Genomic DNA, 26586 nt, shown 5'->3' with positions numbered 1-26586 from the left:
GGCTGCCATACGTGGGTAGGAACTCTGAACTTCCCACTTTTGAGAATAAATATAAATTTTTAAGGGATTATATACTGGCAGTGTCATTCTCCCTTTCTAAAGGCTTGCTGGCACAGACCCCAATACTTGAATTTTCTGTTCATCCTTTAAAGCCAGATGACTGACTGATGATAACGACTTGGAAAGAGAAGAAATGGCGTCCCAGCTGGGATGGACCTCGTCAGATCTTGCTGAAATTATACCAAGGTAAAGGCACTTGTACAGGAACTACAGGAGATGAAAGCTGATAGAGATCCATCCTCATTTAAAATCACTCTTCTCAAGAAAAAGCCCCAATGATTGTTGATTTACAATTAACTCTTCTTGGGCTAGCATTTGGTACAGTGTTTGCATTGTTTGGGTACCTTTGTTTATATTTGTGTGCTTGGCCTCTTGCTACATTAACGATATACTTGGGTAAGAGGAACATCAATTTACTTTCTTTATCTAGTGGAATTTGGAAAATCTAGGATAGGCTAGGGAAAAATGGAAACCAAATATATTCCCATTGTCTTCATTATTCTGGTTGTATTAATCTCTGCAGCCCCGATTCCCTCTCCCTGGGAGAAGGAAAATAAGTACATACACCTGATAGAAGACATTGCCAAATCATTCAATGTGACCAATTGCTGGAATTGTGATGGTCCTCAATAGCTCGAGAGATGGCCCTGGGTACCTGTACCCTGAGCCTGGCCTGGATTCTCAGTAATTGGTCAGAAGTATACAGCGGTACCGGGTTCTGATCCAGTCTAGAGAAACATCAGTGGATGCATTTGATGGAGTCAATTTGGGGCAAGTATTGCTTGAGCCAGAAAAGACAAGGTAAAAGTGAGTGTGGTAGGGAATAGAATATGAATCCATTAACTCTTCCCAGTATTCTTCAGCAGCACACACCTGCAGAGCCATGGCTGCTGGCATGCCTGTGCTCAGATAGGTCAGGGTACACACAGCAAGCACATCCTTGGACCAGCTATAAGGAAACAAGAATAAAGGCCAAGTTTGTCAGCTTCCAAAAACAGCAGTACAGCCACTCTGAGCAACTCAGTTATAACTGGGGTTAGAAAGCAGATGAGGAAAGAGGATGATACTTCAGGTCTTTCTGGAGAATAGAAATGGGCAACATAGAGGAGTGCAGATGGGGTGGTGATGTCTGTGGAATTGTACTTATCTCATCTGCACAGTGGACCTGTGGGGTAGGAAGATACACTCTATTACCCTTTCACATCCAAGAGAACTACAATATTTCTCCAAGCATAACCATCATTGAAAGGGCATTACTGGATTTGTGACCTAATGGTAAACTGGTCAGAGAACTGTTATATTGGGCTGCGTTTTTCTTCCTGCCCAGGCAGGGAGAAAGTCATCTGGGAATATGATTATATGATGACTTTAACCAGAAAAAAAAAAAGGATTATTGATACCTCATTGATCAACACCACTGATGCTAAATTGGGGAGACAACAGGTTCCTAGAGAGAATAGTTCAAACTTATAGACTGACCACTTTTGGCTTAAGATGGGAGTTGGGGTTATAGAACTCCAGTTTACATTCTTAATAGACTTATAAGACTTCAGACTCTGGTGGAGATTATCACTAAACAAACTGTAAGAACTTTAAACTTACTAGCTGATGAGGCTACCCAGACTAGGAAAGTAGTCATTCAACATAGGTTAGTATTAGACTATTTGTTAGTAGAAGAATGAGTAGCATTATATATGAGAATAAATGACAATGGGAAGATGATGAAGTAAATTACAAAGATATTAGAAAGCTAGTCCATTTCCCTGTGCAAACTTGGACTAGTCCATTTGGTACCTCCTGGATGAGCTGGTTTAGAGAGTCATGGTGGAGACAACTTTGGAGAATCATATTGTTGGCTTTGAGTGGGGTAATCATGTTGTCCATGTGCCTTCCTTGCATGACTCAATTAATAACCTGAATTGTACAAAAATTCAAATACATGTCAAATACATGTATCTGGTAATGAGGGGGTCATAATATTAGTAAGAAAGGACCAATAATTCCACTAGTTATGAGGAATGTGAATTAGTATTTGGGGCTTTGAAGGGGGCAGAAGAAAAGATGTGGAAATCAAATACTTATTAAGAGAAAATGGGGGAATTGTAAGGAATGCTGACAATTAGGTTTCCACAAATATTGTAAAATAGGATGAAGGGGAGGGTGTGATATATCTTGTTAAGAAATCTTATTGTGAGCCAAGAAACTATCTAAACCACAAAGTGTTCCCAATAAAAGGATAAACTACTGGCTCAAATTGGCTAGGGTCAGTGACAAGGGGACAAGTTTTTTGCAGATACCCATGCTTAGTGAACCTCATGAATATTATCTGGCATACTCCAGGGGGAGGAGACAGCCATTTTCTGACATATGGAATAGGCAGATAAGGAGGGTTGCAAATCCAACCAATTGTAACTCAGACCAGTCTGAGCCTTGAAGGAATAAGAACTGAACAAACAGAATAAAGCTTGCTCTCACTTCTAACTCATACTTAACGGGGAGTATCCTCCAGTGTCCTAAAGCCTTTATTTAAAGAACTCCAGTGAGATAAATAAATTCTACTTTTTGAATAGCTCTAATAGTAAGGAAATATTTCTTACTTTGAGTCTAATTTGCCTTTCTCTTACTTTCCAATGGTGCTAATTCTGACCTCTGGAGTGAAGCTGGACAGTTTAATTCCTCTTATCGATGGCAGCCATTCAAATATTTGAAAACAATTACCGCATTTCTCCAAGACTTATCTTCCTCTCCTTCTCTTTCCTCAAAAGCCCTTTATTCATTCTTTCTCTTTAAAGAAAACTAGGGCAGGTCTAAAAAAGTTTCTGACTTCTGAAGTCTTATGTATGGCTCTTAGTCATTACATTGAATTCAACAAATGCTTATTAAGAGTCTATTGTTGAGTCACTTTCAGTTGTGTCTGACTCCTTATGACCTTATTTAGGGTTTTCTTGCAAAGACACTAGAATAGTTTGCCATTTCCTTCTCCAGTTTATTTTGCAGTTGAGGAATTGAGGCAGACAATGATAAATGACTTCTCCAAGGTCACAGTAAATTTCTGACTAGATTTGAACTCAGATGAATCTTCCTGGTTCCAAGCTCAGTGCTCTATGCACTTTACCACATAGCCATCCCCTATTAAGGGCCTTCCATGTGCAAAACACATGTGAGAGTAACAGAAATAGAGACAATCCATGGCTTCATGGAACTTACTGTTGAGTGTGGGGTTATGATCTACAGTTGGAGTGCAAAATTCCAAGTATGATATATACAGGGTGCCTCCTTGGACTCCATGAGATCCAAAGAGAATGGAAAAAGGCTTGATGGAGGAGAGAACATTATAAAAGTTGATTTTGAAGGATTAATAAGATATCTACTCTATGTGGAATTTAGAGAATGGTATGATCCAAAGAATTACTCTCTAGCTTAATGTGGGCAGTTTCTAACCCCATAGTAGATGAAAAAAGAGTGAAGCAATTGAAAGATTTATTTCAGTATTGCCTAACAGAAGCCACAACCCCTTTCTTTCTGGTTTTCTTGATTGATCTTAACATCTCAATCACAGAACAAAATTTCTTACTTTAGAGCTCAAATTGCTGAATCTGTTTTCATGAGATATTTGTTGCCCTCAAAAAAGGGGGAGGGGGGAGAAGGAACTTTCCAAAAACACCTAAAATTTCTTTCTAGTTATAGTTTTGATTAGAGAATTTTTGGATACACAGTTTTTTTTTGTGTGTGTATCTAAGCAATTGCATAATCTGGCATAATTGTTCAGCTTTAGATGGTGGGAAATCAGGAAATGCTAGAGAAACTGATTTTATCTTAGAGGGATCCACTAGACACAAGCTGTTATAGGGCAGCCTTTGGGTGGGTGGTCATATAAATAGATGGAGTCAAAGAGTCATCTTTCATTTAGCTGTAAATGAATGAATATAAACTCCTTTGGATTGTTTGCAGTATTTAAGGGCCACTTTTCAGGACCTTATGAGGTAAACAGGACAAAAGGATTTGGGTAGAATAAAGGCTTGAGAAGAGCCCCAGAAGTCATTTCTTTAGTACTCAATATTTGTTTATTTTTCTTGATTCACGTCAAAAATTATTTTTACTATTATGTACATTATAAAAATGAATATGAACATATATTCAAAACCATTTTTTTAAATAATGAAAGCTATAAATTGGGGCAGCCAGGTGAAAAGATTATTAGACCTGGAGTCGGGAAGACCTGAGTTCAAATTTAACTTCATACACTTAACATCTTTGTGATCCTGAAAAGTCACTTAATCTGTTTCAAACTCAGTTTCTTCCATCACATAAAATGAAGATTTTAACAATAGCACCTAACTTCCAGAGTTGTTTCTGACACATAATAAGCACCATATAAATGTTAGTATTATTATGTAACAATATTAACAGTTTCAAACCATGATGTCACCTTCGGATTCCTATGTCCATTCACCTTCTGTCCACATAAGTAAATAAAAATAACATATAAAATAAAGTGGCACTTTATCTGAAGCTTGAAAGGAACCAGAGGTCCCAAGAGGTGAAGGAGATAAGGAATAAAGCAGAGGTGTGAAGGTGATAGATGGAATGTCATGGATAATGAACATCAGCATACAGAGTAGTAAGAAAGGTGTTAAACACTGTAGACTTCAATTTCCTAAATATAGAATGAGGATTAGTGGATGACCTCTGAGATCCCTTCCAGCTCTGAATTTAAGATGTTATTATCTTTTTTTGCATTACTGTAGAGATATAAAGATAAGTAAGGTCCTTTTATTCTCAAGAGCTTACAGTGATAGGGTATGTAGTGTGATAAACTATAGTACAAGAAGTTAGAGGAAAAGTAGCAAGAAAGTTCTATAGTGCTGTGTTGTTCAGAGGGGAAATACCATAGGCAGAGGGAGTGACATGAACCAACATGTGAAGCCTGGAGGGAACAAAGCGTGTTTAGGCAAATTGAGTAGTCCAATTTGTAATCAAAGGTGCACTTAAAGAGTAGTTTGAGATGAGACTGGAAAGGCAGGGGGGTGCCCAGCTAAGGAGTTTGGACTATATCCTGTAGATAATGTTGGATTATGTAAAGTGTGTGTGTGTGTGTGTGTGTGTGTGTGTGTGTGTGTGTGTGTTTGTGTGTGTGTGAGAGAGAGAGAGAGGCAGAGGGAAGGCAGACAGATAGACAGATTTAGAGAGACAGAGAGATGATTAGAACAGTTATTCAGGAGGTTTAAGATGGAAGTGAATTTGAGGATGGCATGAAAATGGCAAGACTGGAGGCAAGAAGACCGGCTAGGAGGCTGTTTTTGTTTTGTTAAAAAGAATTAGAGTGAGATGGGGAGCTGTGTGAGATATATGTGAAACATGTCCAATCAGACATATTTGTTGAGTATATTTTATTCTACTGAAAGAATTAAAATCATAGTGTCTTAATTGCTTCACTGAAGATATCCTTTGTATTGGAGCATTACAGAATAAGTAATAAGGAGGGCAGAAGATCACGTAATCTGGGGAATGGTGAAGTTTAGTCTGAGTTATGAATCTTTTAGGAACATGTGCTATGAACTTTTTAAAAATAAATTTTCATTGCTATCTTTTAAAAAAATAAATCTCAAAAATTTTTCCTGCTACCTCTTTTCCTCCTCTCCTTTCCAGTGAGCCATACCATATAATAAATAATATTTTTTGAAGAAAAAAGGAGGAAAAAATCAACAGAACTGATTGTTACATCAAAAAATTCTGAAAAAAAATTTGCAGTATATCACACCCCTAGACCTCTCATTCACTGGAGGTGACTTCTCATTTCTTTAGGGAGTTTGTGCTGTTGGGTTTTAAGGCTTTTTTGAAACTGATGGGGGGATTTTGTGATTTTGTTTGTTTCTGGGGAATACCTGTCATTGGATGCAAAGTCATGGCTTCTTTTCAGGATAAGTGGAGTCTGCCTCTATTTACATTTTCCTTGCCATCTTGGAAAAACCCCAGGTTTTTTTTTTTAATATTAAAAAAGCTGGCCTCAGGTCAGAATATGGGAAACTTTGGGGACTTCCCTTATATTTTCATTTGTCTGAGGTTTTAAACTTCTTGCATTGCACATTTTCCTCATGAGTTCACACTCATGAGGGATATCAAGAGTAGAGGCTAAGGGAAGAGAGCAAAGCTATCCTTGGGCCTCTGAGTTAAGTTCCTCAGACATTTGTGTTGCAATCTGAGTTATAAGAATCTCAGTGTGGTCATTCAAAAAGAAAAAAAAACATACTGCAAAAAACCCCTACCTCTTATTCAATTCTCATTCCAGGGCAAGTTCTGATTATTATTTCAGGGAGCCAATTCTGAAGATCTCAAAACATAATGGAATTATTTTTTTATTTTCCTTCAAATATTTTTTTTCCAATTACTTGTAAAAACTTTAAAACATTCATTTAAAAATTTTTTTAGTTCCAAATTCTCTCTTTCCATTCTTCCCCTCTCTGCTCATTGAGAAAGGCAGGCAATTTTATATGTTATATGCATGCATTTATGCAGACCATAATTCCATATTTGTCATATTGCAAAGAAAATATACCTTGGGAAAAAAACCAAGAAAAATAAAGTTTAAAAATATGTTTCAAGGTTATATGATATAAACTGTGATTGACTAGGCTCTTTTCAACAATGAAGTGATTCAAGCCAATGCCAATAGACTTGTGATGAAGAGAGCCATCCAGAAAGAGACTATGGGGACTAAATATGGATCACAATATAGTATTTTCACCTTTTGTTGTTGTTTGCTTGCTTGTTTTTTTTTTTTCCTCTTGGTTTTTTTTTTCCTCTTTGATCTGATTTTTCTTGTGCAGCATGAGGAAATATGTTTACAAGAATTACACATATTTAATCTATATTGGATTACTTGCTGTCTAGAAGAGGGGAGAAGTGGGGAGGGAGGTACAAAAATATGGACCACAAGATTTTGCAAGAGTGAATATTGCAAGGGTGCATGTAAAATAACATATAAAAATAACACATAAAATAAATATAAAGTGGCACTTCATCTGAAGCTTGAAAGGAACCAGAGGTTCCAAGAGGTGAAGAAGATAAGGAATAGAGATGGAATGTCATGGATAATGAACAGCAGTATACAGCGTAGTAGGCACCATCCTGGAAAAAATAGACTGGAACTCATTGTGAAATGTTTTAAATACCAAACAGAAGAGTGTGTATTTTGTCCCAGTGCTCTAGGAATATCAATTTGGTAGCTATATGAAATATGGATTAGAAGGGGGTAGAAATTACATTCAGGAAAACTAGTTAGCAAATTTCAATAGAAATGAAACATCATGATACTTGAACTATACCATTTGTACTCTAGTTATCCTTCTCCTGTCAGAGAATGTCTCTGAAATCTTAGGCTGTGATAATGTGAGTTTTTTCATCTTATCTTGCCTGTAACCAGATCCCTGTATCATTTTCTAGCCTTTTCCAAACCATACAACTACATATACATAGCTATCCTCCTTCTTTTCCCTCTGAGTGTAAGCTTCTTTAAAGGTGGGGAATGGTGTTTCTTTTGTGTTGTCAGCAATTAGTGTGGCATCTGGCTTGTAATAAGTGCTTGTAAGCACTTTTCTTTCATTCAGTAGCTAAAATGCAGTATAAGTGGAAGAAAAGAGATTAGTGTGAAGGATGTTGCAGAGGTGGAGTCAAAGAGACTTACCAATAAACTGAATGTGAGGAGGAATGAGAGTCAGGAATCAAGAATGACTCCCAGATGCCCCTCAGTTGGGAAGTAGCCTATTAACCTATGGTATATGAAGGTAATGGCATATTATTGTTTTATAATTATGATCAGGCTGCTTTCAGAAAAGCCTGGAAAAGACTTAAAAGCTGAGTGTTGTGAGCAGGACCAGGAGAACATTATTCATAGCAACAAGAAGATTGTATGATGATCAACTGTCATAGACTTTGCTCTTTTCAGCATTGAGGTGAATCAGGCCAATTCCAATAGACTTGGGAAGGAGATAGCCATCCACATCCACAGAAAGAACCATGGAGACTGAATGTGGATTAGAGCATAGTATTTCACTTTTGTTGTTGTTTGTCTGTTTTCCATGGTTTTTCCCCTTTTGATCTGATTTTTCTTGCACAGCATGGCGAATATGGAAATATGTTTAGAAGAATTGCACATGTTTAACCTATTGGATTGCTTGCTGTCTTGTGAGGGAGAGAGGTAAGGGAAGGAAGGAGAAAAATTTGGAACACAAAGTTTTGCAAAAGTGAATATTGAAAATATCTTTAGATGTATTTGGAAAAATAAAATACTGTTGAGAAAAAAAAGAATGACTCCTAGGTTATGAACTTCAGTGATTGGAAAAATGATAGTACTTTTAACAGAAATAAGGAAGTTATGATAAAAAATGAGTTTAGAGGGAAAGAAAATTAGTTATGTTTTGGAGATATTCAGATTTGAGATACCTATGGCTATAAATCTATAAAAACTTATATTTTTCTTTGTCTTAATTCATTTTAATTAACATATTGCCTCTTCTCAGAAGTTCACTCTGATCAAAGTTAGCTTCAGTTACCAAAAACTTCTTTCCCATTTAAACACAAAAGCAAATTCACAAATTCAAAATAAGGTAGTCCATAGTAAGATGCCTTCTATTATGTTTCTTTGGGTTCTTGTGTTTTCTCATCTGCATTTTAGCCACTGGTAAGACATCAGTGAATGTGTGCCACTATCTCACTATATCTCCGGTCAATACTCTTATCTCTTCTTACCATCTTGAAGGCCTCGTACTAATAGTTGGCATCTGTCATATTGTTTGCTTCATTGTCTCTTTGGCACATTATGAAATCTTAAATGTATATGCTGTATCTGACAGATTATAGGAAACCCTTACATATAGTATCCTTGTTAAACAGCTCTCACATGAAATCATTTAATTATCATTGTCAGTATTTATTAGGTCTTTATTATGTACCAAGTACTGTGTTAAATGCTGAAGATACAAAGAAAGGTAAAAATATTAGCTCTTCCCTCAAGGAGCCCATTTTAATGGGAAAAACAATATGCAAGAAATTGTATAAAGTATATACAAAGTAGATGGAAAGTAATCTCAAAGAGATGATCTGCCAATGGGAAGGACCAAGAGAGACCTCTTGTAGGAGATGGAATTAAATTGAGTCTTGAAGGAAGCCAAAGGAGTTAGGAGATGGAGATTAGGAGGGAGAACATGCCAGACAAAGTGGGCAGGAGTTGGAATACCATGTGGGAGGAACAACAAGAAGACCACTATCATTGGATGGTGAGTACATGGAGGCGAATAAAGTTTAGAAAACTAGAAAGGTGCAGAAGGACTAGGTTGCAAGGGATTTAAAGACAAAAAGGATTTTATATTTGTTTTTGAAAGTAATGGTGAGCTACAGGAGTTTGAATATTAGGATGACATGGTTAGAGCTATGAGCAGAGAGGAAGGGAATACAACCAGAAGGGTATTGCAGTAGTCCAGGGTGAGATGATGAGGGACTGCACCAGAGTAGTGCTGGTGTTAGAGGAGGGAAGAAAAGACACAGGTAGCAGTGTAGAGAAGAGGTATTTTGAAAATGGAAATAGCAAGACAAAAAAGGATGTATAGGTTATGTGTGAAACATAAATGTAGTATGACACTGAAGTTGTGAGCCTGGATGACTGGAAGGATATTGCCCTACACAGTTAAAGGGGAGTTTGAAAAAAGAAGTTTTGGAGGAAAATTAATAAGCTCTGTTTTGGACATTGAATTTGAGAGGTCTATGGGACATCCGATTCAAAATGTCTGAGATATAGTTGGTTAGATTTGAGAATCTAATGTGTAGAAATGAGTTACATCTTTGGAAGCAAATAAGATCACCAATGAAAATAGTAAAGAAAAGGTAAAAAATGAGAATTTTAAAATAAAAATTTCATATTAAAATTTTAAAAAAAATCCAATCCTTTTGATTTGTGATATACCTATGTCTCACAAACTAACTGTGTAACTGTGTCTCACAAACATTCACCCATACTCCCTCAGACACACACAGATACACACCCACTTAGTAAACTCCAGTGGCTCCTTGTTAATTCTAGTACCCAATATAAACTCTGCATTTAAAATGTCATAACCTGGTCCCTTCCTACTGTCACAATTGAATTTTAATTAAAGATTAAATTGAGGCAGATCTCGAGCAAGATAATATTTGTATTAGGGGCATACTACCTGTCAATTTCTGGACTGATAGTTTGCCTTCATTAATGCCAAAGACCCTGAGCAAGAGAACAGTTCCTTATATATAGGAAATTGGGGAGTACAGCACAGAGCAGGGTAGATGACATCGTAGTATTAAGGGCAACATTATTGGTTATAGAGTTAAGGCACAGGAAGTAACACAATTGGTTGGAAGTTTGTTTATGGGGGCTGGCAACGACCCCCCTTTTTTCTCATGAAACTAAAAAGTGCTCTTTGAGTCTGGACAGCTAGATGACTTGGGATAGAGCACCAGGTCTGAAGTCAGGAAGACTCATCTTCTTAAGTTCAAAATCTCACCTCAGACGTGTAATAGTTGTGTGACCCTGGGCAAATCATTTAATCCTGTTTGTCTCAGTTTCCTCCTTTGTAAAATGAGCTGGAGATGGAAATGGCAAACCAGTTTAATATCTTTGCCAAGAAAACTCCAAATGGGATCACAGAAAGTCAAACACGACTGAAAACCAACAGAACAATTGTTTAGGTCCAGGCACGAGATAGTGGCCTATACTTTTGGACAGTAAACCAGACATTTTTGAAGAATACCTTGGTGGAGGAAGGATTATTAAACCCAAATTTCTTTGATTTCTCATACAAGTTCAGTTAAATTCCTTGAGGCATAGGAATTTGATTTTTAAATTTAAGCCATTACGTACCTGCTGAACTTAGTACTAGTTCAGAGACAAAGAATCATGTCTTAAGTAGTTTCAGGGCAAAATCAATTACTTGTAAATAGGCTTAATGAGGAAATGATGCAGTGTGATGACCTCGATTTAAAATCATCTGGAGTCAGGAATTCAGACTAAGGGAAAAATCTTTATTCTTTTTGAGGTGAAGGGGGATTAGCAATGTGAGCAGCTGTGACAGGAACCTAGCCAGTAGAAGTGAAGGGGGATTGCAGGTGAAGGGGGGATCGGAGGTGAAGGGGGGGGGTCACAATAGCAATGCGAGCAATGTGTCAAGAAACCAGCCAGCAGTATCTCTTTCTGCTTCCCTTCCCGCTCCCCTGCTTCCACCCACCAAAATCGTCATTTCCTATATAACACATCAGGACTTGCACAAAGAGTGGGTGGGGGCCATTCTTTCTCCAAGCATATATATTAATGGAGTATGGTCCAATTACTATTTAGCCTCATGTGCTTGGGACCTCAGTGCATCAACTCAAGCCTCAGCCCGTTACAATGCAGGATCAATTTTAATCTTCTCAATACATTTCCAGTTTACTTACTAGATCACTCCTTTAAATGTTTTCTGTGATCTAGGGAAACTGGCCTAGTTGCTGTTCCTTACACATAATGCTCTGTATCTTTGACTCTTTTTCCTCCCTCCTTCCATACTGGGAGTGTACTTCCTACATGCCTCAGCCTCTTGCAATTCTTGGATCTTCTCTCTTTTTTTCTTTTTATTATTTAAAATTTTTATTTTCAAAATATATGCATGGATAATTTTTCAGTATTGACCCTTTCAAAACCTTGCGTTCCAATTTTTGTCCCCTTCCCCCATCTCCTACCCTAAATGACAAGTAATTCAATATATGTTAAACATGGTAAAAATATATGTCAAATCCTACACACACACAACACACACACACACACACATACACACACATATTTATACAATTATCTTGCTGTATAAGAAAAATCAAATCAAAAAGGGAAAAAATGAGAAAAAAAATGCAAGCCAACAACAAAAAGAGTGAAAATATGTTGTGATCCATACTCACTTCTCACCGTTCTCTCTCTGGGTATAGATGGCTCTCTTCATCACAAGACCATTGAAACTGTCCTGAATCATCTCATTGTTGAAAAGAGCCATGTCCATCAGAGTTGATCATGGTATAATCTTCTTGTTGCCTTGTACAATGATCTCCTGGTTCTAATCCACTAAGCATCAGTTCATGTAAATCTCTCCAGTTCTCTTTGAAATCATCCTGCTGATTGTTTCTTACAGAACAATAATATTTGGATCTCTTGATATCAACTGACATCTTATGTACAAAATTCCTCATCCCATCTCTGCCCCAGTTTGTGGTGTCTTTTCCTGGAAGCTTACCTCAGATTGGCTTGTATATGATCAGTCTCTTGTAGTTGCCAATAGATAGGTATTGTCTTAACCATCTCTCCCTGATTAGAGTGTAAACTCCTTGAAGACAGAGACCATATCACTTTTGCCTTTGTATCCCCAGCACCTGGCATATAATAACAAGGACTTAATTCTTGATTGATTTCATGTCTTAGAACTGTAACATGATAGTTTCTCATACTTGTTTATTAGTTCTAACCATATTTACATGGAATAATACAGTTCTATAACATTTGAGGCACTGCATAAATAATTCAGTTTTTTAAAAAATTTCTTTAAGCATAATTTCTGGAAACAAAAGAAATTCCATTATTTAACTGCCTGAGTATATAAGCCAACCATGATGGATTCCCTGAAGAACTATATAGAATCACTTCCTTCTGAATATGGAAAAACAGCCATAACATCACAAGGAGAAATTAAGAAGAAAAGAGCTAAGCATACAGAATTTTTAAAAACCCTCACCTTTCCTTTCATGTTGAAGGCACTCTTCAAATAGGACATCATATAAACAGTCCAAAGGGAGACAAAATAATGATGTTGAATTATTAGGAAAGATTCAGTTGAACAAGTATTTACCAAGTGATTGCCACCTAAAAGAGATAATGTATTGCTAACCATTCCTTTTCTAGCTCTGGTTTGGTTTGGTTTTTCTTCCCGGTTTTGGACATTTTTTTTTCTCTTTTTAAAAATGGTATTTTATTTTTCCCAATTATAAAGATAATTTTTAAAATTTTGAATTCCAAATTTTCTCCCTCTTTCATCTCTTTCCTCCCTAAGATGGTAAGCAATGATATGCAATCATGTAAAACATTTCCTTATTAGTCATGTTGTAAAGTAGAAACAGCGTGTGCGCATGCATACACACACACACACACACACACCATGAAAAAAATAAAGTGAAAAATAATATGCTTCAATCTGATTTATACTTCATTAATTCTTTTTCTGAATGTGGATAGCTTTAGTGATAAGCTCTGTTAAACTCACTCTATCAGTTTGTGTACTTTCAAGTGGTGACAGATTTCCTGAGCTGGGTGGAGGAGACTACTTTTCATTTTGAATCATGGTATTCTTTTGGATCAGAACATTGTAGCAGAAATTACCCTTTTTTCCCTAGATTCTTGGAAGTCTCTGATGGCCCTAAAACTTTTCTCAAATACAAATGGACTTCATAGAATGTCAGAATCGGAAGAAATCATAAAGTTTATCATACACAGTAATAACTTCTACAAAATACCTGACAGGTTAATTGCCCAGATTTTACTTGAAAATCCTTAGTGTAATGGGTCACTGATACCTCTGATTAGTAGAGAAGTGTCTTAAATTGAAACTTCTAAAAATGCTGCTTTTCAATATCAGCTATCCATTTTAATTTTATTCTTGGAATAAAGCAGAAAAAAAATCTAATGACTCTTCAACTCGATTGCCCTTTAAATATTTGAAGACAACACAATCATATAACCTTTATATCTTCTTCCTCAGATTAAGCACTCTGAGTTAGTTTACTCTCCTATGGCATGTTCTTTTTGCCCTCTCACCACTTTGGTCCAGTCTTATGGATTCTCTGCTTAATTTGTCACTGCCCTTACTAAAATTTTACACTCAAGCTGAACAAAATTTTTAGATATGTTCTTACCAGACAAGATAATAATAGAACTAACTCCCTTTTTTCCCTTTAAACATTTTTTGAAGTAGAAAATCAACAAAACATGAATATTTCAAAATATTATACAAAGAAGGCCAAAATATGGGAATTAAATGTTAATGGTAAATCTGTTATATAGTACTTATTTTCTCTAGTATATGTAAAATTCAACATTATAGTACAACATTGCCTTGTATTCCCTTCCAAACCTCATTCCACAGTCTTCTGTTATTTAAAAAAATGTTTTATTGTTAATTTTTTTTTCATTTTTGGGTAGCCTAATAACTATACTCTTAGCTTAATAACACCCCCCCCAAAATTTTTCATTTTAATAAGTGTCTAATTCTATATTTAGAATCCATTATTTTTTTCACCAAAAGATAGGAGGCAGGCATGCTTCCTCATCAGTTGAATTGAACAATTTATGTAAAGTTTGAGTTAATTGTTCTTTGAATCTTTAAGAGAATTCACTGTTAAACTCATCTGATCCTGAATTTTTTTTCTTTGGTAGTTTATTTATGGCTTGTTTAATTTCTTTTAGTGAGATTGGATTATTTAAACTCTCTGTTATTTGTTCTAAGTTGTTTATATTTTTGTAAACATAATTTATTTTATTTAAACTATTTTTGCTGAGATATAATTTGGCAAAAGTTTATTATAATTTCTTTCATTTCTTCTTCATTTGTTGGAAACAATTAAATGGCCAGGATGTGGAAAGATCTTAGTTCTCCTCTTTAGTTTCCTTATCTGTAAAATGGTTACAATAATTGCATCTACCTCTTAGGATTGTGAGGATAAAATGAGATAATATTGTAGAGCACTAAATAAAAGCTACCTGATGTAATTGTTAATGTGAATACATTTTTTATATTGGCACTTTTGTTTCCCACTTTTTGATCAGGTAACATGATATCCCTTTTTGATCAGATTAGATATCTGTTTTTATTTATATTTTTCCTTTGTCAAAACAGCACCTTTTCAAATTTATCACTTTAATAACTTTTAAAAAATTTTCTTTGTCCTTTGCTTTTTTTGGAATTGTTATTGGAAGTTTGATTGTAGTGTTTTGGTTTGTTGCTTTTCTAGTTTTATTTGTATATTTAGCACATTAATTTGGTCTTTTCCGTTAAAGAAAATTTTTAGAAATAATAACTTTTTTCCTAAGGATTGAATTGTTTGACTATACCCTATGTATTTTAGTATGAAATTTTACTATTATTGTTTTTTTTTTTTTAATGAAATGGCCCTCATCCTCTTATCCCTAAATATTCATTGATTTATCAATTCTTTAGGATTGGATTACTTAGTCTCCATTTAATTTTGAATCATTTTTTGGAGGCCTTTGTTAATTATGTTTTTTATTGTATTGACATTCATAATTGTACAATCATTGTACCATATTGCTGTTACTATGCAGAAAATTCTCCTGGTGTTCTGTCCACTTCACTTTACATCAATTTTTATATTTTTCTGGTATTTCTGAAATTATTCTGCTTGTCATGTCTTTTAGCACAATACTATTCTATTACCAACATATACCACAACTTGTTCAGCCATTATCCAATTAATGAACTTCTCTTCAATGGAAAGATAGTTTTAGATTAGATTGGGGATGGCTTTAAATGTCAAACAGAGTCATTTGTATCTTATTTTAGATTATAAATAATGAGAACATGAATTTTGGGGGTGGTAGGTCAAGAAGTGCTGTGAATGAAGGTAGAAATAAGATTAAGCAACTGATTGGTGGATAGATAGGGTGAGAAAAAAAGAATTTGTGAAAAAAAAGCTTTCTCTGTGGTTGTAAACCTGTGTGATTCTTGAGTTTTGTATTTGAAAGTAAAATTTTTTATTCAGCCCTGGTCTTGTCATCAGGAATGTTTGAAAGTCCTTTATTTCTTTAAATGTTTATTTTTTGCTCTAAAGGATTATATTCAGTTTTGCTAGGTAGGTGATTCTTTTTTTAAATCCTATCTTCTTTGCCTTCCAGAATATCATTCTAAACTCTCTGATTCTTTAATGTTGAAGTTGCTTAATTTTGGGTTATCCCGAAAATGACTCTGAAGTATTTGAATTGTTTCTTTGTGGTTGCTTGCAATATCTTCTCCTTGACTTGGGAGCTGTGGAATTTGGCTATAATATTCTGGGGAGTTTTCATTTTGGAATCTCTTTCAGGAAGTGAAAGTGAGTTCTTTCAATTTCTATGTTACTCTCTGGTTCTAAAATATTAGGCAGTTTTCTTTGATAATTTCTTGAAAGATGATTTCTAAATCTCTAATCCTCTTTTTTAATCATGACTTTCAGGGAGTGCAGTAATTCTTAAATTATTTCTCCTGGATCTGTTTTCCAGGTCAGGTGTTTTTTTAATATTTCCAATTTTTCTTTTTTTTTTTCCTTCTCTTTATTTTGATTGTTTCTTGATGTATCATGGAGTCACCAACTTTTATTTGCCCAATTCTAGTTTTTAAGGAGTTTTCTTTGGTGTATTTTGTGTACCTCCTTTTCCATTTGACCAATTCTTTTTTAAGTTCTTCTCTTTGGTTAATTTTTGTATGTCTTATCGTTTGGAATATTTTTCTTTCTTTCTTTCTTTTTTGGCTAAGGCAATTACTTAAGTACCTTACCCAGGATCACACAGCTAGGAAGTAGTAAGTATCTGAAGTCAAATTTGAACTCAGGTCTTCCTGTCATTTCAGGGCTGGTGCTCTATCCATTGGGCCATCTAGATCAGTGGTTCTCAAAGTATGGTCTAGAGAATCCTGGGGATCTCTGAAACTCTTTTAGAGGGTCTACAAATTCAAAAATAGTTTTTATTTCCAGTATGGTAAATGTCTATAAATATAATCCAGATAAACAAAAACACTTTGGAGAGATCCTCAATAATTTTTAATAGGATAAAGATACTGAAAACAAAAGTTTGAGAACCACTGATCTAGATGTTCCGCATATTTTGTTTTTTAAGGTGTCATTTTCTTCTATATTTTTGGGTTGTCTCCTTTACCAAACTGTTGACCTTTTCCCCCCATGATTTTCTGGCATCACTTGAATTACCTTTCCCATTTTTCCCTTTCTCTCTCTTATTTGATTTTTAAAATTCTTGTTGAGTTCTTCTTGGTAATCTTCTGGGGTCCATGACCAATTAACGTTTTTATGGGGTTTTTTATTTTTTTTTTTTTTTGAGGCTTTGCATATATAGCTGATTTGATTTTGTTGTTTTCTTCTGAATTTGTGTTTTGATCTTCCTAGTGATCAAAGTAATTATCTATTTTCAGATTCTTTTTTTTTTTTTTTGGTTGTTGTTCGATTATTTTCCAGCTTATTTCTTGACTTTTAACTTTATGTTAAAGTTGAATTCAGCTTCCAGGGTGGAGGGGGCTCTGGACCAAGATTAAGGTTTTTCATACTACTGTTTTCAGAGCTAGTTCAGGGTGGGTAAGGTGAAGGATCTTTAAGTTTTTAATTCCTCCAACTTGGAATGATCTAAGGAAAGGTGTGTTCACTGCTTTCCTGGCTTTTGCTCTGTTGTGTGAGTGACCACAAATACTGTTTATACTCTAGAACTGTGACCAGGGTCACCACTCCTGCTAGTACTTCTTGCCCTGACACTGCAACTGGAACCACATATGGGCAATACAACAGAGTCCTGCTCCCAGGGCCAGCAAAGAGTCCTCTAAAATCTCCTTCTGACTAGTTGTTACCATCTGTGGGTTGAGAGTTCTGGAAGCTGCTGCCAGCATTTCAGTTGCCCTCAAGGCTTATGCTTTGACTATATTCTATTCTCACCCTGGTGAGACAGATCTTTACTGCCAAACTTCTGTGTTGTTTTCAACTGAAAAATTATTTCACTCCATCCTTCTTGTGGGTTCTACCACTCCAGAATTCATTCTGAGGCATTATTTTAGTGTTATTTTTGGAGGAGAAATTGAAAAAGCTCAAGAGAGTCTGCTTTTTGTCATCTTGGCTCTGCTCCAGTATTCCCAACTTATCTCAAGCAAAGGTTTTATCCCTTTGTTGATTGTGTTTTTAAAATCTCCCGTATAGCTTTTTAATTTTTATATTCTTTGCCAGCTTCAGTTTATACTGAGCTTTAACATTTCTGACACTATTTTAAAGTCATCATGCCTTTTTAATACTTTTTTATATTTTTTAATATTCATCTTCTTTAATCTGACCTTGCTTCCATTTTCAGCATATTTCTTTTTAAAATATAAGTTGGGTGGTATGTTCTCTGAATATCCATATGGATTTTTTCAAATTCCATTTTTTCCTTATCATTGGAATTATTTCCTTTTATGTCTTCAGAATTTTATCTATGATTTCCCCTCAAGTCTTTTATCCCAGACTCCTACCTGCTTTTGTTCTGGACCATTTGAAATTTGATCTCTCAAAATCTGTAGTGCATGTCCAACTATGCATAGATTTCCTTTCCTCTGTCACAAACTCAACAAAGAAGATGTCACTTTCTTCAGGATTTTTATCATTTCCAATCCAACAGACAGTTTTTCCTCATCACTGAGAATCAAATCCAGAAAAGGATTTTAGGGGTTTCTCTGCCTTTTGAAAGATGAAATGATCACTAAGGATAGTCAAGAATTTATTAATTTGTAATATTCTTCTCTAAAATGTAATATTCTCTGAGAGCAGGTTTCTTGGGGGGCTTCTGGAGGCAGCCTTCCTTTCAGTTCAGTAATCACCCCAAATGAAGCCAGGTATTAAAGTCAATTATTGTCCTTTATTGTCTCCTTCAAAGTCTTGTTTCTTTTCCTGGGGCCTGGTTAGCTTTAATAGAGGCCTACTTCTCTCCTTGGTTCCGAGAACTCCTGCCGCTAGTCCTTTGCCTCTGGCAGCTTCTGCTTCTAGCTTCCTCTGAATGTCTCCAAATCCAAAGGTTTGTATTTCATTCTCCAGCTACAACAAAGATGGACAATGGAATGAAATTGTCTCAGCCTCCAAGAGCTTCTAGTGCGCTTGTCCTTTGGCCATGACAGCTCCTCCTTAAATGTTCCACACTGAGTATACACCAATCATTATATCACTAGGAAACCATTATTTATTGTAGGATTAAATCAGTGCTAAATTAGATTTAACCATTGTCTCCTCAATTCCACTTACATAGCACCTTGTAAGAATCTTAACATTAATTGATCTTCTTTTGGCAGAAAAGAATAAGATCTCTAGATAATGTCTGAAAATTTTATGTCTCTCTTGCTTACTATATCACAGATCTGTCCTGTGCTTTCCATCTGTTTCCTAAATTCCAATAGTTAAAGCCCTACACACACAGAACTTTCTGTAATAATGTCACAGAAAAGTGAGTATCAGGGAGAATGGGGTTACCAGCAACAAAGGCTTGCAGAGAGGACACAGAGAATAAGAAATAGGGAAAGGCCATTTGATTTGTTAATTAAAAGATCCATGGTAACTTTTTGGAGAGTAGTTTGAATTGAGTCATGAGATGGGAAAACGCTGCAAAGGATTGAGAAGTGAGAGGAGAGAAAGTGGAGGCAAGGAATATGGGTAGCTTTTTCTCCTAAAGATGGGGGAGACTTTGTGTTATTTGTAAACTTCAGGAAAAGAACTGATATGGAGAGATTGAAGATTGGGGCAGAGGAATTGAGGCAGTCTTATTGGGGCAATTTTAAGAAGACAGGAGGGAATGTAATCCAGGGCACGTGATGAGGAGTTGGTCTTGCTAAGGAGACTGATATAAAGGAGGACAATGGGAAATGATCTTGAGTGTTTGAGAAAAAAGAAAACTTTTTCCTGGTCAGAGAACACAATTATCCCAAAACAAAGCTATTCAGTGAAGTAGCGTAGTGAGAAAAATAGCAATAGAACACCCCTTTTCCCATGAAATTGAGGCTATTCTCCCTCCCACCTACCCCCAAGGGAAGAATAGACTTTCTTTGGGATCATGTAGAAGGACTGCTATGTCTAGAGCTTCTCTTGGTTGGGCTTGACGCTGTATGTCTGCTGCTCTTTGTTGATCACTGCTTGTTGGCTACTCCTTGCTCCTCTTTTTATATTGAGCTTTATCTGGAATTCTCTCCTCAGATGCTATTTTTTTCCCCATAAGCAGAGGAGAGAGTTTTACTATCTCTATTAGTTGATGCCCCAGAGCCTTCTTTTTAAAAGGCATGGTCCTCAAAAAGCCTATCTTTCGACTAAGATGAAAGAAAATTTCAGTTTCTTTCCTAAAAGGGAGCTCTTTAGAGTCTTTTCTTTCAAAGACCAACCTCTTTTGGAACAGAAACTAACCACTCAGTTAATTGAAGCCAATAATCATTGAGAGTGTCTTTGAACTACTCGCTTTCTCCTGCTGAGGTAACTCCTCTTAGCAGAATTAATGTGTCTCTCTTAAGCTTCTTTCTGACTTGGAATTAAGAAAGTTCCCTTTAATTTCTGTTAGTTACTGATTACCAACTTGTATCTTAATTAAATCATTTCCAAGGCTACTTTGTAACTCACCACATGAGTCTTTCTAGGTGAGAGTTGCCACATCCTTTGGTTCCTGCCATACAAATGAATCCAAACAAGCACAAAAGCTAAGTGAAGAGGGCAATGAAATTGGCTAGCATTATAATCTTGGCTCACATTCCTAGTTTTCTTATATATGTATGGATGGTGGCAAGCGTCCCAAGCTTTGAGCTTCCATATAATACACAGGATCCTGCTCCAAGAATTTGGGAGGAAGGATCTTTTAGAACTCACTCTTTTTACTCTATGAGGAATTGTTTGGGTAGGAGGTATGTGTGTGTCTGTGTGTCTATGTGTTGTGTTTCCTAAGGGGTATGCAGGGATGAAATGAATGATTTGCTGCTTTAAAACAGTTGCAATTTTTTTTGGATTGGCTTCTGAACAGCAAATTTTAAACTTGAGGTCGAACCTTCTTGTATTCCTTCTGAGTTAGATTCTTAAGAGGGCATTTTGTGATTCCAGTACAGAAGGGGAAACATAGGGAAAGTTTTTACTACTAGAATAGTTTTTAAAGCAATGTAGGGGATTTTGGAAAATAATTCAGCTTTGATTTATTGTAGAAATTGTTTTTGAGTCAGCTTCTGCTGTACAAAACTTCTCCAATCCATTTTAATGATTCAAGTATTAGAGAATTTTTCTGTTTTTAGCCAGTGAGACAATTGATAAGTATTATTATTGTTATTCTTTAGTTTGGATTCAGGGTCTGAGAGTGGTTGATGGACAGTTTGGCTGTGTGAATGTGAATGTGAAAATACTATGCCTCCAGGTAAGCTTATGGAGACCTTTGTGACTATTGTTAATCTAAACCTCTAATCTTTTCTCGGTTTTATGTCATGGAAGTGATGCTTGTGGTTCAAATGGGATCCATAAATAGTCTCTCACACATCGATCTACCATTTTACCTGTAGATCTTGAAGCAGTTTATTTTAACCTCAATTGTTGTACTACATGGAAGTAGCCCTTTCATGCCATGCAGGAATGCTTTTTTTTTTTTTTTTTTTTTTTTAAAAGCCCAGCTACTCATCTATGTCCAAAAGTCAGCTTCTGGAGGACAGAATTCATTGTATTTTTTGCTGGAGTTGATTTGCCCAGGTTAAAAATCAGCCTGGCTGATTTTCCTGCCACTTAATAGTCCCTAATACCTCCTTATGTAACTGAAGTTAATTTGTTTTACTAAGATGCAAAAAATTTTTGATTTTTGCTTTGAACAATTATGCTGAATTCTTGTTCCTTTAAAAAAAGTTATACTATATATTTTTGCCATTTACATGTAAAGGTAGTTTTCAACATTCACTTTTTAAAATTATAGCTTTTTATTGACAAAGCATATGCATGGGTAATTTTTCAACAATGATCTTTGCAAAAATATCTGTTCAATTTTTCCCCTCTTTCCCTCCACTCCCTCCCCTAGATGGCAGGCAATCCCATACATGTTAAACATTTTAAAGTATATGTTAAATACAATATATGCATACATATTTATACAGTTAACTTGTTGCACAAGAAAAATAGGAGTTAGAAAAAAGGTAAAAATAACCTGGGAAGAAAAACAAAAATGGAAGTCACTAACAACAGAAAGAGTGCAAATGTTGTGTTATGGTCCACACTCATTTCTCAGTATTCTTTCACTAGGTGTAGCTGGTTCTGTTCATCACAATTGGAACTGATTTGGATCCTCTCATTGCTGAAGATAGCCGCTTCCATCCGAACTGATCCAACAACAGTATTGTTGTTGAAGTGTATAATGATCTCCTGGTTCTGCTCATTTCACTTAGCATCAGTTCATGTAAGTTTCTCCAAGCCTGTCTGTATTCATCCTGCTGGTTATTTCTTACAGAACAATAATATTCTATAACATTCATATGCCACAATTTGCCCAACCATTCTCCAATTGATGGGCATCCATTCAATTTCCAGTTTCTAGCCACTACGAAAAGGGCTGCCACAAACATTTTTGGACATACAGGTCCCTTTCCCTCCTTTAAGATCTCTTTGGGATATAAGCCCAGTAGTAACACTGCTAGATCAAAGGGTATGCACAGTTTAAGAACTTTTTGAACATGGTTCCAAATTATTCTCCAGAATGGTTGGATCCATTCACAACTCCACCAACAATGTATCAGTGTCCCAGTTTCCCTACATCCCCTCCAACATTTGTCATTATCTTTTCCTGTCATCTTAGGCAATCTGAGAGGTGTATAATGATATCTCAGAATTGTCTTACTTTGCATTTCTCTAATCAATAATGATTTGGAACACCTTTTCATATGAGTAGAAATAGTTTCAATTTCATCCTCCAAAAATTGTTTGTTCATATCCTTTGACCATCTACCAATTGGAGAATGGCTTGATTTCTTTTTTTTTTTATTATAACTTTTTATTGACAGAACATATGCCTGGGTAATTGTTTACAACATTATCCCATGCACTCACTTCTGTTCCAACTTTTCCCTTCCCTTCCTCCACCCCTCCCCTAGATGGCAGGCAGTCTTATACATGTTAAATATGTTATATCCTAGATACAATATATGTGTGCAAAACCATACAGTTCTCTTGTTGCACAAGAAGAATTGAATTCAGAAGGTAAAAATAACTTGGGAAGAAAAACAAAAATGCAAGTAGTTCACATTCATTTCCCAGCGTTCCTTCTCTGGGTGTAGCTGCTTCTGTCCATCATTGATCAATTGGAACTGAATTAGATCTTCTCTTTGTTGAAAATATCTACTTCCATCAGAATACATCCTCATTCAGTATTGTTATTGAAATGTATAATGATCTCCTGGTTCTGCTCATTTTACTCAGCATCAGTTCATGTAAATCTTTCCAAGCCTCTCTGTATTCATCCTGCTGGTCATTTCTTACAGAATAATAATATTCCATAACATTCATATACCACAATTTATGCAACCAATCTTCAATTGATGGGCATCCATTCATTTTCCAGTTTCTAGCCACTACAAAAAGAGCTGGAATGGTTTGATTTCTTATAAATTAGAGTCAATTCTCTATGTATTTTGGAAATGAGACCTTTATCAGAACCTTTAACTTTAAAAATGTTTCCCTAGTTTATTGCTTCCCTTCTAATTTTGTCTACATTAGTTTTATTTGTACAAAAGCTTTTTACTTGATATAATTAAAATTTTCTGTTTTGTGATCAATAATGATCTCTAGTTCTTCTTTGGTTATAAATTCCTTCCTTCTCCACAGGTCTGAGAGATAAATTATCCTATGTTCTTCTAATTTATTTATAATTTCATTCTTTATGCCTAAGTCATGAACCCATTTTGACCTTATCTTGGTGTATGGTATTAATTGTGGCTCAATGCCTATTTTCTGCCATACTAATTTCCAATTTTCCTAATAGTTTTTGTCAAATAGTGAATTCTTATCCCAAAAGCTGGGGTCTTTGGTTTTGTCAAAAACTAGATTGCTATAGTTATGGACTATTTTGTCCTATGAACCTTACCTATTTCACTATCAACTAGTCTATTTCTTAGCCAATACCAAATGGTTTTGGTGACTGTTGCTTTATAATATAATTTTAGATCAGGTACAGGTAGGCCGCCTTCATTTGATTTTTTTTTTTTTTCATTAGTTCCCTTGAAATTCTTGACCTTTTGATCTTCCAGATGAATTTGTTGTTATTTTTTCTAGGTCATTAAATAAATTTTTTGTGAGTCTAATTGGTATAGCACTAAATAGATTAGTTTAGGTAGTATTGTCATCTTTATTATATTTACTCGACCTATCTACAAGCACTTCATATTTTTCCAATTGCTTAGATCTGACTTTATTTGTGTGGAAAGTGTTTTGTAGTTTTGCTCATATAGTTCCTGACTTTCCTTTGGCAGATAGATTCCCAAATATTTTATACTGTCGACAGTTATTTTAAATGGAATTTCTCTTTGTATCTCTTGCTGTTGGATTTTGTTAGTGATGTATAAAAATGCTGATGACTTATGTGGATTTATTTTGAACCCTGCAACTTTGCTAAATTTGTGGATTATTTCTAATAACTTTTTAGTAGAATCTCCGGGGTTCTCTAAGTATACCATCATATCATCTGCAAAGAGTGATAATTTGATTTCCTCATTACCTACTCTAATCCCTTTAATCTCTTTTTTCATCTCTTATTGCCAAGGCTAGCATTTCTAATACAATACTGAATAGTAATGGTGATCGTGGGCAACCTTGTTTCACCCCTGATCTTATTGGCAATAGTCCCATTTTATTACCATTACATATGATGCTAACTGATGGTTTTAAATAGATGCCACTGACTATTTTAAGGAAAAGTCCATTTATTCCTATATTCTCTAGTATTTTTAAATAGGAATGGGTATTGGATTTTATCAAATGCTTTTTCTGCATCTATTGAGATGATCATATGGTTTTTGTTAATTTGTTTATTGATATAGTCAATTATGCTAATATTGAACTGGCCCTGCACTGCTGGTATAAATCCTACTTGGTCATGATATATTATCCTGGGGATGATTTGCTGTAATCTTTTTGCCAACATTTTATTTAAGATTTTTGCATCAATGTTCATTAGGGAGATTGGTATATAATTGTCTTTCTGTTTTTGTCCTATCTGGTTTAGGTATTAGTACCATGTCTCTGTCATAAAAGGGTTTTGGTAGGACTCCTTCAATCCCTATTTTTTCCAAATAGTTTATATAGCATTGGAGTTAATTGTTGTTTAAATGTAAATCCATCTGGTCCTGGGGATTTTTTCTTAGGGAGTTGATTAATAGCTTGTTCTATTTCTTTTTCTAAAATGGGACTATTTAACTAATTTACTTCTTTCTCTGTTAATCTGGGCAATCTACATGTTTGAAGTTATTCATCCATTTCACTTAAGTTATCACATTTATTGGCATAATGTTGGACAAAGTAACTCCTAATTATTGCTCTAATTTCCTCTTCATTAGTGGCAAGTTCTCCCTTTTCATTTTTAAGACTAACAATTTGATTTTCCTCTTTCCTTTTTCTAATCAAATTTACCAAGGGTTTATCTATTTTGTTGATTTTTTTCATAGAACCAACTCATAGTTTTATTTATTAATTCAATAGTTTTTTTTAACTTTCATTTTTTATCAATTTCTCCTTTTATCTTTAGAATTTCAAGTTTAGTGTTTGATTGGGCATTTTTAATTTGCTCTTTCTCTAACTTTTTAAATTGTAAGTCTAATTCATTGATTTTCTCTTTCTCTGTTTTATGCAAGTAGACCTATAGAGATATAAAATTTCCCCTTATTACTATTTTTTCTGCATTCCACACATTTTAATATGTTGTCTCATTGTTGTCATTCTCTTGGGTGAAATTATTGTGTCTATGATTTGCTGTTTCACCCATTCATTGTTTAAGATGAGATTATTTAATTTCCAATTACTTTTTGGTCTATTTTACCTGGCTTTTTATTGAATTGTGATCTGAGAAGGATGCATTTACTATTTCTGCCTTTCTGCATATGATTTTGAGGTCTTTATGTCCAGTATATGGTCAATTTTTATGTAGTTTCCATGAACTACTGAGAAGAAAGTGTACTCCTTTCTGTCTCCATTTAGTTTTCTCCAAAGATCTATCATACCTAACTTTTCTAGTGTTCTATTTACCTCATTAACTCCTTTATTTTGTGGTTTGATTTACCTAGTTCTGAGAGCGCAAGGTTGAGATCTCCCACTATTATAGTTTTGTTGTCTATTTCTTCTTGCAACTCTCTTAACTTCTCCTTTAGGAATTTAATAGTATACCACTTGGTGCATAAATGTTTAATATTGATATTGCTTCATTGTCTATGCTACCCTTTAGCAAAATATAATGCCCTTTTTTATCTCTTTTAATTAGACCAATTTTTGCTTTTGCTTACTCTGAGATCAGGATGACTACCCCTGCTTTTTTGAGTTCACCTGAAGCATAGTAGAATCTGTGCTAGCTTTTTACCTTTACTCTGTATGTATCACCCTGCTTCAAATGTGTTTCTTGTAAACAACATATTGTAGGATTCTGGCTTTTAATCCAGTCTGCTATCTGCCTCTGTTTTATGGGGGAGTTTACCCCATTCACATTTATGGTTAAAATTACTA

At 35.2% G+C, this 26586-nt stretch overlaps 1 long non-coding RNA gene across 2 annotated transcripts in view; it reads left to right on the top strand.

Annotated features, from left to right (window-relative positions):
- Positions 1 to 26586, top strand: part of LOC127549847 (uncharacterized) — a 131316-nt gene that overhangs the window by 55615 nt on the left and 49115 nt on the right. The window contains exon 3 of one of the 2 annotated variants that reach the window (XR_007950737.1): positions 22129 to 22282. The exons of the other annotated variant lie outside the window; for it this stretch is intronic. This is a non-coding gene — a long non-coding RNA (uncharacterized LOC127549847). The remainder of the gene's footprint in view (positions 1 to 22128; positions 22283 to 26586) is intronic. 2 annotated transcript variants of the gene reach the window in all.

Source organism: Antechinus flavipes, chromosome 2 (assembly GCF_016432865.1).
Source record: "Antechinus flavipes isolate AdamAnt ecotype Samford, QLD, Australia chromosome 2, AdamAnt_v2, whole genome shotgun sequence".
NCBI lineage: Eukaryota > Metazoa > Chordata > Mammalia > Dasyuromorphia > Dasyuridae > Antechinus > Antechinus flavipes.
The sequence above is the reverse complement of the archived record's forward strand: the minus strand, read 5'-3'. Positions and strand labels throughout refer to the sequence as shown.